Genomic DNA, 10,668 nt, shown 5'->3' with positions numbered 1-10,668 from the left:
GGGGAGAGGTTTATACAAGGGTGTGAACACCAGGAGGTAGAGATCATAGGGGGCCATTTTAGAAGGCTGAAAGCCTCCAGGCAACTTATTTTATGATAAAGGAATTGAAGCAATAAGCTTATGCCCATTGTGTCACCCGGGAAGACTAAACTGAAGACCAATCTAGGAGCCAAGGAAATTATCTGGGTCCTTCTTAGTACTTCCTTGCCCAGTAGTCCTGATCAGTGGAAAACTGTTACTCTTCAGTAGATACTACACTTGATCTTAGCCAAAAGGCCAAGAAGCGATGTTACTGTTCAGTAGAGAAAGATGATCAATTACTAAAAGTCTAAAGAAGTGAGGGTTTCCCCACCAGGTAAAAAGATAAGGAGATGTTTTGTAGATAGTAATTTGAACACGGTAGAAGGAAGCTATGGTTATCAATCCATGCTTGTGACTGGTGACAGAAGTGTGAACTGTAGCTGCTAAATTTTAGGTGAATTAATTATTCCCTTGCCTTCTTTCCCCCCTGCCCCACTACCTTATATGAAGAAGTGTTAATAGTTTAGGTTTAAGGTGGTGAATGACTGAATTGATATTATCACGTGATGTTATAATGGCTGGGAAAATGTTGTGTGTTCCGCCTGTTAGGGACAGGAATTTTCCATCCAAATGATAAAAGTGAATGCAAATGGACAAAGGGGGAGTGGATTATGTTGGATGTTCTTCATTTGCTCTCCCAGGTGCACTCCCTACACTTCCATGGCTCTTCTGTGCCCAGAGAGACTGATCTCTAAGGATTGTTGGGTTCCTGTGAGATTCAGACAATGAGAGTCATTGACAGAAGACTGGAGGGGGAAGGGGGAAAGGCTTGAGTATTTATTTCCTTGTGTCTCTTCTGGGTTACAGTTTGGCAATAGGTGCTTTCTTCTAATGAAAACCACAGTTCCAGCTGGGAGGCCATGACCTCTAAGAACCACAGCTCTCTTCATTCTGAGAGCAGCCTCTTCCCTTGCCCCTCTGGTGTAGGGGAGGTAAAAATTTTCACTGTTGCAGGCCCCAGAGTACTTTACTGTCCCTTGTGGGTTTTTCTCTTTCTGCCCGGGCTTTTATAAATAGTCTCTTCTTCAAACTCCATCCTTTTGTTTGAACCATCTGTTTCACGTTGGGGCCATGATTTTCATGAACAACTTTGCTTTCCTTTTCTATTCAGAAAATATACACAATTTAAGTTTTTGCTCATGAATTATTTAGTATAGTTTATTATAAAACTTGTTTTGTGTTTCACAAAGGATGTTCAGCAAACACTCTTTGAATGGAATGCATGAGTTGTGACCCGAAATCTAACAGGATCATCCTTTTCATAAGGACAAAAGCTAAGGAACCTTCAGATATAACAAGTCACTGCCAGAGTCCAGAAGGATTTATGTGACTGGCCAGAGTTCATTCAATGAATTAGAGAGCTCAAGTCATAGGATGCATAGTCCTGCATTTTCCTCAAAAGGGAAGCTAGCCAAAGTTTGCCCTCTACAGAGAGAGGAGAGAAGGAGGGAGAGAGCATGGTGGATAAGGACCTTCTCTGGTGAAAAGCCTGAGAAGGTTAAACACAACCTTCTGCAAGTAACACCTGCCCAAGGCTGTCCCTGAACTTCTACTCTGGTTCCTCTGAGAGTCATCACACCTGGACCTCCAGTGACTAGAATCTCACAAGTGGGTTATTTCACTTCCTGTCTGCCAAACTCAGTGTCCATCAGAACATCTCAGAGAGGACTAGTTAGGCTTGCAGAATGCCTCTGACTATTTTAAAGACTTGACTTTCAGTTGACTTCAAAGCAACATATTTGGCTAAATGCTATCTTTGGCTTTAAGAAGCTGGCATGAGTTGGCCCAGCGAGGCACTGTTTAGCTTTCTTCAAGTAGAGAGAGCCCTGGACCACAGTGAGCACCAGATTTCTTGAACCTTGTTCTGAAGTCCCTTCAAGACTTGTACCCTGACCCTTGGAAATACTTGCCGAAATATGGGTCTCAAAGTTTCCAACTGTCTACATGTTTCTCTTTTTTAATCTTCTCCAGAAAGATAGTCCCTGGAGCTCTTTGTTTATTTTCAGCTATCTTTGGCTGTTCTCTGAGTTCTCTAGGATTTGATGATGCCTTTCTGATTGATATCTATTGATGAACCATTTAAAGTGAGATTGATAGAAATTTATAGAACGTGAAAAGAGCTTGTGTTATGATATATTAGGAAAGAACTGTACAATGTCATATATACAGTATTGATCTCAACCTCTTAAAATATACTCAGGAAATATAACAGCATATAGGCCTTTGGGATGTGAGAAATGGAGTTACTTTTTATATGTATTAGAAATAATTTTTATAAGGGGTATGTATTGCATGTATAGTGTAAATATTAACTTTATTTAAAATAGGCTTAGGGTCACCATTTGCAATTGCAGAGTTTGTCCAGGGCTCCAGGCATCTGGCTGAAGGTCTCAGCTGGGGCTGAAACTCAGACCACGCTTGGCCATGGCATGGAGGTACACCTGTTCAGGGTCCCACTTCTCTAACATTTATCTGCCCGGAGGAGGCATCATTTCCAATCCCTGTGGAGTCTTTAGAAAGAACAGTGACATCTCAGAATACGAAGCTGGTGAGTAAGCTGATTAGCCTCATAATGGTGAGGTTGGAGTCCTAAGTAATTTCTTTAAATGGGACAATAGTATTTTACATGTTTCCCATCCTCTGACATCATTTAGAAGCCCAGAACAACTGTTGTGTAATTGTGCTTTGTTTGTTCCAAATAGAGCTGAATGATTCAAATCCAATCTCCTGTGCTAGGAGGACACGCCAAACTCAGTGGCAACTTTGCAGCCTAAAGTTTGATTTCGGTGAAATGTGGTAGGTGTCTTGGATCATTCAGCATTAAGACTCTCTGAGTAAGTGTTGTTCTCACAGGGAAGCTGGGCTGATTCTATCTGGTGCAAATTAATCAAAAGTTTCTTAGCCCAGGTTTTGCAAATTGAGTTCTGCCAGATGTTAACGTGACTTATAGCCACACATCCATACATATATGATGGAATGATGATTTGTCCTAAAGTTTACATAAAAGAATACTAAATTAGGTGCTCCCTATTTTCTCAGAGGCCTCATAGGCCAAGAACAACACAATAGTCTGTGGGGGGTCCCCTATGCTGAAGAGATGTGCTTCCAAGGATGTGAACACATCACTGCTTACATTGCTTCCCCAAACCCCTTCTACCTCAGTAACAGGAGAGGTGAGTGTGGATGAAGGACTTTGGAGAGATTAAAAAGTAAACACTTGTCAGAGAAAGAACTGCCAGGGAGCTGTGAGTCCCTATTTCCCTCTTCACCAATGGAGTGGGGGGTGCTTCCCCCACAACTCCAGCCAAGCAAGGAAAACTTCAAGAAGGCATTTCAAGAACTTGACTTGTGTTCCCTGGGGTTGAGGAGTTCAGAGCCTGGCATCTGATTCACACTCGAACATTCTGGAAATGAAAGCTGGGATAGATACCTCTCCAGTTGGCCTGAGAGCAAGAACAGCTGCTCTGGGAAGGGTCTGACTTCTAGGGTTTTGTGGTACAAGAATGCATGCATATGTTTGGAGAGTCAAATGTGGACCCCTAGGAAGGGCATGTGGCATCAATTCACAAGACAGACTCTTCCCACAAAAGGCTGTCTGCAGGGGTAGAGAGGGAAGTAGAACTGGAGAGTGCGCCAGGAGAGACCAGGGAGCCAAGGGGAAAGTCATCAAGGGACCAGATCCAGTGATCCAGGGAGTTTACAAAGAACCAGCAAAGACGCTGGAAGAAAGGAAGAGTTGCTTCTAGACAACAGTCTTATCCATAAGGTTCTAAGATGAAATGCAAACAGGGCTTGTCAGAATTTCTCACAACTGTAGGAGTCTTGGGTAGTAGCTGGTGAGTGGTGGGGGAAGGCAGCATAAAGAGGGAAAATACACAACAAAGAACTATACTTCCCTTTTGCATCTCAGCTTCTCTGCCTAACGTTGACCCGAACAGGGGAAAGAGAAAGATTTTAATTTGTCTGGAGTTTGGAGTTTCGATATTTCACTGGATAATATATTTTTTAATACCGGGGCAAAGGCTACTTGTTCAATAACCTAGTTATAAAACTAGGAGATCTTCCTGAGCTTTCTTCACAGACAAGGAGGAATAAGTTAAGAGAGGGGTTCAAAGGGAAAGTGGTGTGAAAGAACGCAGTGAGTTTCTGTTCATGTCTTACCAAGTTCAGCTCAATTGATTGGCTGGTTATGGATGTCTAATTACGATATCTTGGTTATTGATCCCACCTGCTGATAAGAGCAGCCTGGACTCATGCTTCCTTTATAACAATATTATAGAAGGAGCGCCCACCATCTCACTTGCTGGATATGATTTCACATCAAAGTGCCCCCTCCATCATTTCTGAGGTTTTTTTCCTGTGGAATTTTATTTTATTTTTAAAGATTTATTTATTTGTTTATTTATTTATTTGACAGAGAGAGACACAGTGAGAGAGGGAACACAAGCAGGGGGAGTGGGAGAGGGAGAAGCAGGCTTCCCGAGGAGCAGGAAGCCTGATGCGGGGCTCGATCCCAGGACCCTGGGATCATGACCTGAGCTGAAGGCAGATGCTTAATGACTGAGCCACCCAGGCGGCCCCCCTCTTTTTTTAAAGATTGTGGAATTTTAATCCTTACATGGAAGAGTACATTTTTTCTGGCCCCCATATTCCAATTTTCTTGTTGCAACTTGCTGTCCCTCCTGTTGTTGGTTCTTATGACAAACAGCTAGTTTCTGCTGGTTCCATGGGACAGACCCTGGTGACTCCTCCCTGGCTCCCGTGACAAGGCACTGCCTTCCTCATGTCCACAGTATCAACGTTGTGTGCTCAGATGGCTACTTGGAGTAGAAAAATCCAATCTTCCCCTTGAAATAGGAGGTCTTATAGCTGCTGTCTATTTCAGGAACTAGCCATTTCTCTGTGCTCCTGGTGCTGACATTGCCACCAATTGAGAGCTCCTGCAAAATCAGAATTTTCAGTGGTGCCACTTATGCTTAGCTGTCTCATGTCCTGAGACCTCTCACCTCAGCCACCTGGACCACTCCAGCTCTTTCCACATGTTGCCACTACTCCCAGCCTCAGGGAGGACGGAGTCTCTTTCTTCTCTATTCCAAAGCCACTCCATTTCCTGACCCCAGATTAACTACTTCTCCAAGATGACTGGCAAGGCGATTGTTAATTTCCTTTAGGAAAGTGCCCTATCACCAACCACAGTGTGTAATTTTGGCCCCAGCAACCTAGCAAGACAATAACAAAATTTACTTTTTCTAGGGTTAAGATTATCTATACTTCCTTTTATGTAATTGCCTTAATCATTATGTGATAAACTATCTTTATAATGTATTGTAGTATGTAATAACCACACCAGTTGACTACCACATTAATATCATCTTTATTAAGTATATTTCCTAGAATTTCAACACACTTTTATGGTAATGTGCAAATTGCATTGCATAGTAAATATTTCCATGATTCCAACTCATTCCCTGTGGATCTATGGCAAAAAGAAGGAAACTTTGAACCAATGTGGAGTCTCATGTCTGAATTAAACAAAAACTCAGAACACAATCCCAAGTGAAGACAAACAATTGCCCTTTATAATGCATGAGCCACTGTTGGCATTCCATCAATGTATAAAAGTTGTGACAGCTTGCAAAGTATCAAATAGTTCAAGAAATACTGTATTAGCAGATGAGTGGTGGCTGGTTAAGTAGGAGGAAGGTGGGGGCTGGTCAGGTTTTTCAAAATCATGTGTCCATTGTGCTAAGGTCTCAGTGGAAAGAAGATGAACAATCGGAGTTTGTTTAGCAGTTAAGAGTGTGGGAGTTTTAGAAGGTGCCACAAAAGATTATCATTTATCTTGCTGCCCAGGAGGTATGGACAGAGCTCCAGCGACCTGCAGGGAAGGAGTTATGTTTGTCTTTCAGCCTGGAGACTCTCGTCAATTATGGGTTCTATAAAGGTAAACTGGGTGCCCTGCTGGGGAGAAGGTGAAAGGTCCGTAGGGATTTCTCTCTGTGCTCCTTCTTATTAGTGAGGATAAAGCAGTCCCTGAGTGGGTGGGAGACACAATCCAACAAAGCAATCAAAAAACGAAAGCAAAACAAACAAACAAACAAGAAAAGGATTCAGGGAAGCGGAAGAAGGATTAAAACCATCATCGTACTAATGAATTGTTGAACACTACGACAAAAACTTATGATGTACTATATGTTGGCTAACTAAACATAATGAAAAAAGAAAACACCTGCCAAAAAATAAATAAAACCATTTTCGCGAGGCTGGCTGGAAGAAGAATGCAGTGTAGAAGAGCAAGGGAAGGGACAGGCTTTGAAGCAGGAGGGCTGGCAGTTCTGGGGCTCTGCTGGCCAAAGGGAAAGTTGTATCTTCTGCAAAAGCTTCCCCAACTCATGCTTGGAAAGCAGGTTCAAGGAGGCTTGTGACTCCAGGGGTGGTCTGGAAGTATGCTGAGCTGCATGAGGTGTCTGCATACAGAGCCGACATGCCTGATCTGGAGGGGAGCTGACTTCCTGCGCTGACGTGCCCATCTGCCCAGATGTATCAGACCCAGTGATCATCACCCACTTCCTCCAGGCTGTGTGGATGAAACGGATCTAGCCGTAAGCAGCTTGAAACTTGCCTGGTGGTATTAATAGTTTAATGTCTGGGGAAGAAGACTGAAGGCCCTCAAGATGCAGATATTGACATTTCTTCTTTCTGCCACGAAAGGGTGATCATTTAGAGGAGAAGGGAAGGTGTGTGGAGGGAACCTGGTAGAAAATTTCAAAGAAATAGGTCATGGCCTTCTAGACTGTGTGTTGAGATACCGGAATAATGAGTGTGCTACCGCTAGAGGCTACTGGAAAGAAAGGGTCTTGTTAAAAGTGAACTTCTCCCCTGATCAAGAGGGCTTTCAACTGAAATTTGAGAGGGATGTAGGAAGGACCCAGATAAAGAGGTGTGTCAGGAGACTGTGGAGGATGAAGGGCACAATCTAGAACAGCTATCCCCAAATGTAGGAGCTTCAGTTCTACACGAAGTTAATTGTTGTTTGGCCAAAAAGTGTTTTGTGAGGAAGGGAGAGTGGGAATCCTCAGGTTACACCCTAATCAAGTTTCTCTAGGGAAGGGCAGCCCACACCACATGCATGGTGACTTTCAGAGGGAGCCAGAGAGAAAAGTGTCCCATAACTTCTTTGAGCACAGAATATGTTTTTTCTTTCTCATTGATACTTCTTAATGTTTTATAAAAAAAAGAAAAGGTGATGATCCATGGCACCCCATTTGGGAAACATTGATCTGGAGGGATGTAGCAGTTCTATAAAATTCTCTTCATCTTCTTCCACAAGGAGTAGATCAGTTGGCATTTAATAAATTTTAATAAATAAAGTCCTATTCTCTGCCAGAGTTAGGAACAGATCGAAGGTGAACAGCTACGCCAGAAGGAAGAACACCCAGGAGTCCCTTTGTTACTAATCAGAGCTGGGCAGACAATATGGCTTAAGGTCTTGTATCATGTGGCACTATGGGCTGAAATGTATCCCCCAAAATTCATATGTGGAAGCCCTACCCCCCCAGTGTGATGGCATTTGGAGATGATGCCTTTGGGAGCTAACTAGGCAACCCTATGATGGGGTTAGTGCCCTTCTAAGGAGAATCCCGACCCCTGCCACGTGAGGACATGGGTGAGGGTGGCCATCCACCGAGCCAGGAAGAGGGCTCTCACCAGAACCCTGCCATGCTGGTACCCTGATCTCAGACTTGCAGCCTCCAACAGCTGTGATGTTTTAGCCATTTAGACTGTGGTATCCTGTTGGGGCAGTCTGAGCTGACTTCCACATGTGGCTTCCCAAAGTGAACTCCACCCACTCAGTCATAAAGAACTCTGGAACAAATTCAGCCTTCCATCCTGGGGAAACTTACACTTGGCTAAGAACTGACTAGAATCCATGCAGGTGAGCAGATCTTCCATGCAGGCCAAGTGTGTTCTCCCAAACTCACCCGTTAGATCTGTCATACACCCTACTTTAGGGCCGTGAGGGTGGAGAGTAGAAGGCGGCATTAGGGGTGGATGAGGGCGTGCTCTTCCCTTACAAGTTTTCCATTCACTAAAGGAGAAGTTAAACTAGTGAGGGGGCATTTGGAATGCTACTGATGTCCCGTGTGACCACGGAATGAAATCAAACAAAGAGAATCGAGAGTGATCTCATGGGTGTGCAAAGTCTGACCTGGTGTCTGCTGCATTGTGTGCGCTCAGTAAATATCTGCCAACTGCATAAATCTGTGAGATGCACCTGTGTCTCCCTGTCTGCTCACAGAAACTCCAATGAGCTCATTAAGATGAGTAAACACTTCAATGTACACTAGTTCATACCTGTGGACCCATCTCGACAGCATATCCAGGACCACATGCAGAGAAGAGAAAAGACAGTGAGCTGAGTACGTCCTTAGACACCAACAGGGAAATCAGAAACTCAGTGTGGATTCTAAGGATTCTTAGCAGAGAGGTTGGGAACTAGGCACCGTGGCTCTGAGACCTGGGAAATTCTGACCCTGGTAATATTCTTCCATGAGGGATTCTTCTGTGAACTTCTCTCTCTATGCTCATTGCTTTCCATAATAATTAATAGTATAATTCATAAAAGGCAAATTCCAGAAGGAGAGAAACAAGAGAGATTCAACCGGGCTTGGAGGGAGAGGGATGCCCAGGGACAGAGCAAACTGTGGGATCCATGGCAAGGAAGAGTGCGGTGTCTGAGGAGGTCTGGGTCAGAGAGGGGCCCTGACCTTCAGCAGTTACAGGACTCAAATATGAAATAGAGGGACGTGATTTGTTTAAATTAAATAGGTCTTAAAAGGTGGGCCTTCCAGATAATGATGCCTGGGGTGGAGAAGATACACACACAAGCTGGAGCAAACGTTCTGTCATACTGAACTCATCCAACAAGCATCTACAAGTTGCACACTGTCTAGAAAACCATAAATTCATTCATTAATTAAATACATAACTTGCCATATGTAGATCTCTATTGGTTGTAACAAGATTGGGAATTAGAGATGCATGTAAGAAATAATCATCACTGAGCTTCCCTTGTTGTTAGGGGTGTGTGTGTGTGTGTGTGTGTGTGTGTGTGTGTGTGTGTGTGTGTGTGTGTGTGTGTTTAACCGTTATGATCTTTGGCCTCTCAGTTTACTTAGGTATATGCTACACACAAACCTGTTCAGATCATGGTCAAGGGTCATAAGTGAGACTACCTGTGAATTGCAGGGCAAACAAAGCTGCACTGAGGTTTGGTTTTGAAACATTTTTAAAACCAATTTCTTCTTTTTAGCTTGCAATAACAAGACCAACTTTGAGCTATTAAAAACACCTTTAGCTCTGGAATTTTTGGAAGAAAAACAGCTTTGTTATTTTGAGTCTGAAATTCTCTACTCTGAATTCTTTCCTTCCTAAAAGAAATGATTGTTACTGTAACACGATTTCCCGACCAAAGTTGTGTTTTCTCAAGAACACAACTTTCACGTTTTTATAAGAGAACAAAGAGTGTTCACAGGGCCCGTGAAGTGACAGGCTCTTTTCTGTTCAGTGTCTTACCTTGGATGTCACTTTTCTGGGAAGTCCCCCATCCCTCATCTCCATTCCGAGGTTGGACTGTATCACCGTGGGCTAGCGTGGCATGTTTATCATTTAGCCACACCCTCTGGACTAGATTTCACCTTCCTAAAAGGCAGTGACCGTGTCTTGTTTACTGTTTTTATTACATAATGCAGACTTTCAGTAAGCTGTGATTGAATAAATGAATTGGCAAAAGGCAGATTTTCAGTGAGGTCAAAAGGGAGAAGGAATAGATGAGGTCTTGCGTGCGGATTCTGGAAGAGCTCATCTGGCCAAACCAAGACACGAGGAATGAGCAGGAGCAAGTCAATTGAAGAGGTGCCGGGGTGGGGAAGAGGGTAAGAGGAGGGGAAAAAAAGAGCTCCGTACAGAGGGAACAGTATTTAGAAACCAAAGAAAGCAAGGACATAATGCATCTGTTCTGAGAATAAGAATGCAATGTTCTTGAAAAACTTCATATGATAAAAATTCAAGTTATTAAAGTGTCATTTCAATGGGAAAAGAGGGTTAAGGGGTTAGAGATTTTCAGGCTCAAAATAACAGACGATGCTTTTTCTATATAGCTTTTCAAAATCTGCAAAGAATTAAAATCTTGTACCAGTGGGAATTTCAATGAGGCAGACATCTGCTGGAGGTCTAACTCTGTGAAAACACACCAACTGATAAATTGTCATAAAAACCTAATAATCATTTCATTTTTCAGAAGCTGGAATAAGCAATAAAGGGGACAGAACTTAATAGCAATGGACACAGGACAGAGCAGTGATAAGGAAGTGGACGACCTTTATCTGAGCCCTCCCCTCTTCTTCCTTCATATTCTCCTATTTTTCTTCAACACTTACTGTGTGCCCAGTGCCAGAGATGCAAGATGAAGATTAATAACGTTCCATTCTTTTCTGTCCTCAAGGGGCTCACAGGCCAGGGAGAAAACAGCTAGCACAACGCATCTAAAAAGTAATACAAGACGTGGCATAACGGGGTTCGAATTGT

The 10,668-nt window shown here is 43.2% G+C and overlaps 1 pseudogene; it reads right to left on the bottom strand.

Moving 5' to 3' along the window:
* Positions 1-219: 219 nt before the first annotated feature.
* On the bottom strand, positions 220-288 carry LOC114197551 (U2 spliceosomal RNA; annotated as a pseudogene).
* Positions 289-10,668: the final 10,380 nt, after the last annotated feature.

Source organism: Eumetopias jubatus, unplaced genomic scaffold (genome assembly GCF_037043125.1).
Source record: "Eumetopias jubatus isolate StellerSeaLion01/CBP00866 unplaced genomic scaffold, mEumJub1_p1.0 scaffold_8, whole genome shotgun sequence".
Taxonomy (NCBI): domain Eukaryota; kingdom Metazoa; phylum Chordata; class Mammalia; order Carnivora; family Otariidae; genus Eumetopias; species Eumetopias jubatus.
This window is presented reverse-complemented; position numbering and strand designations above follow the sequence as displayed.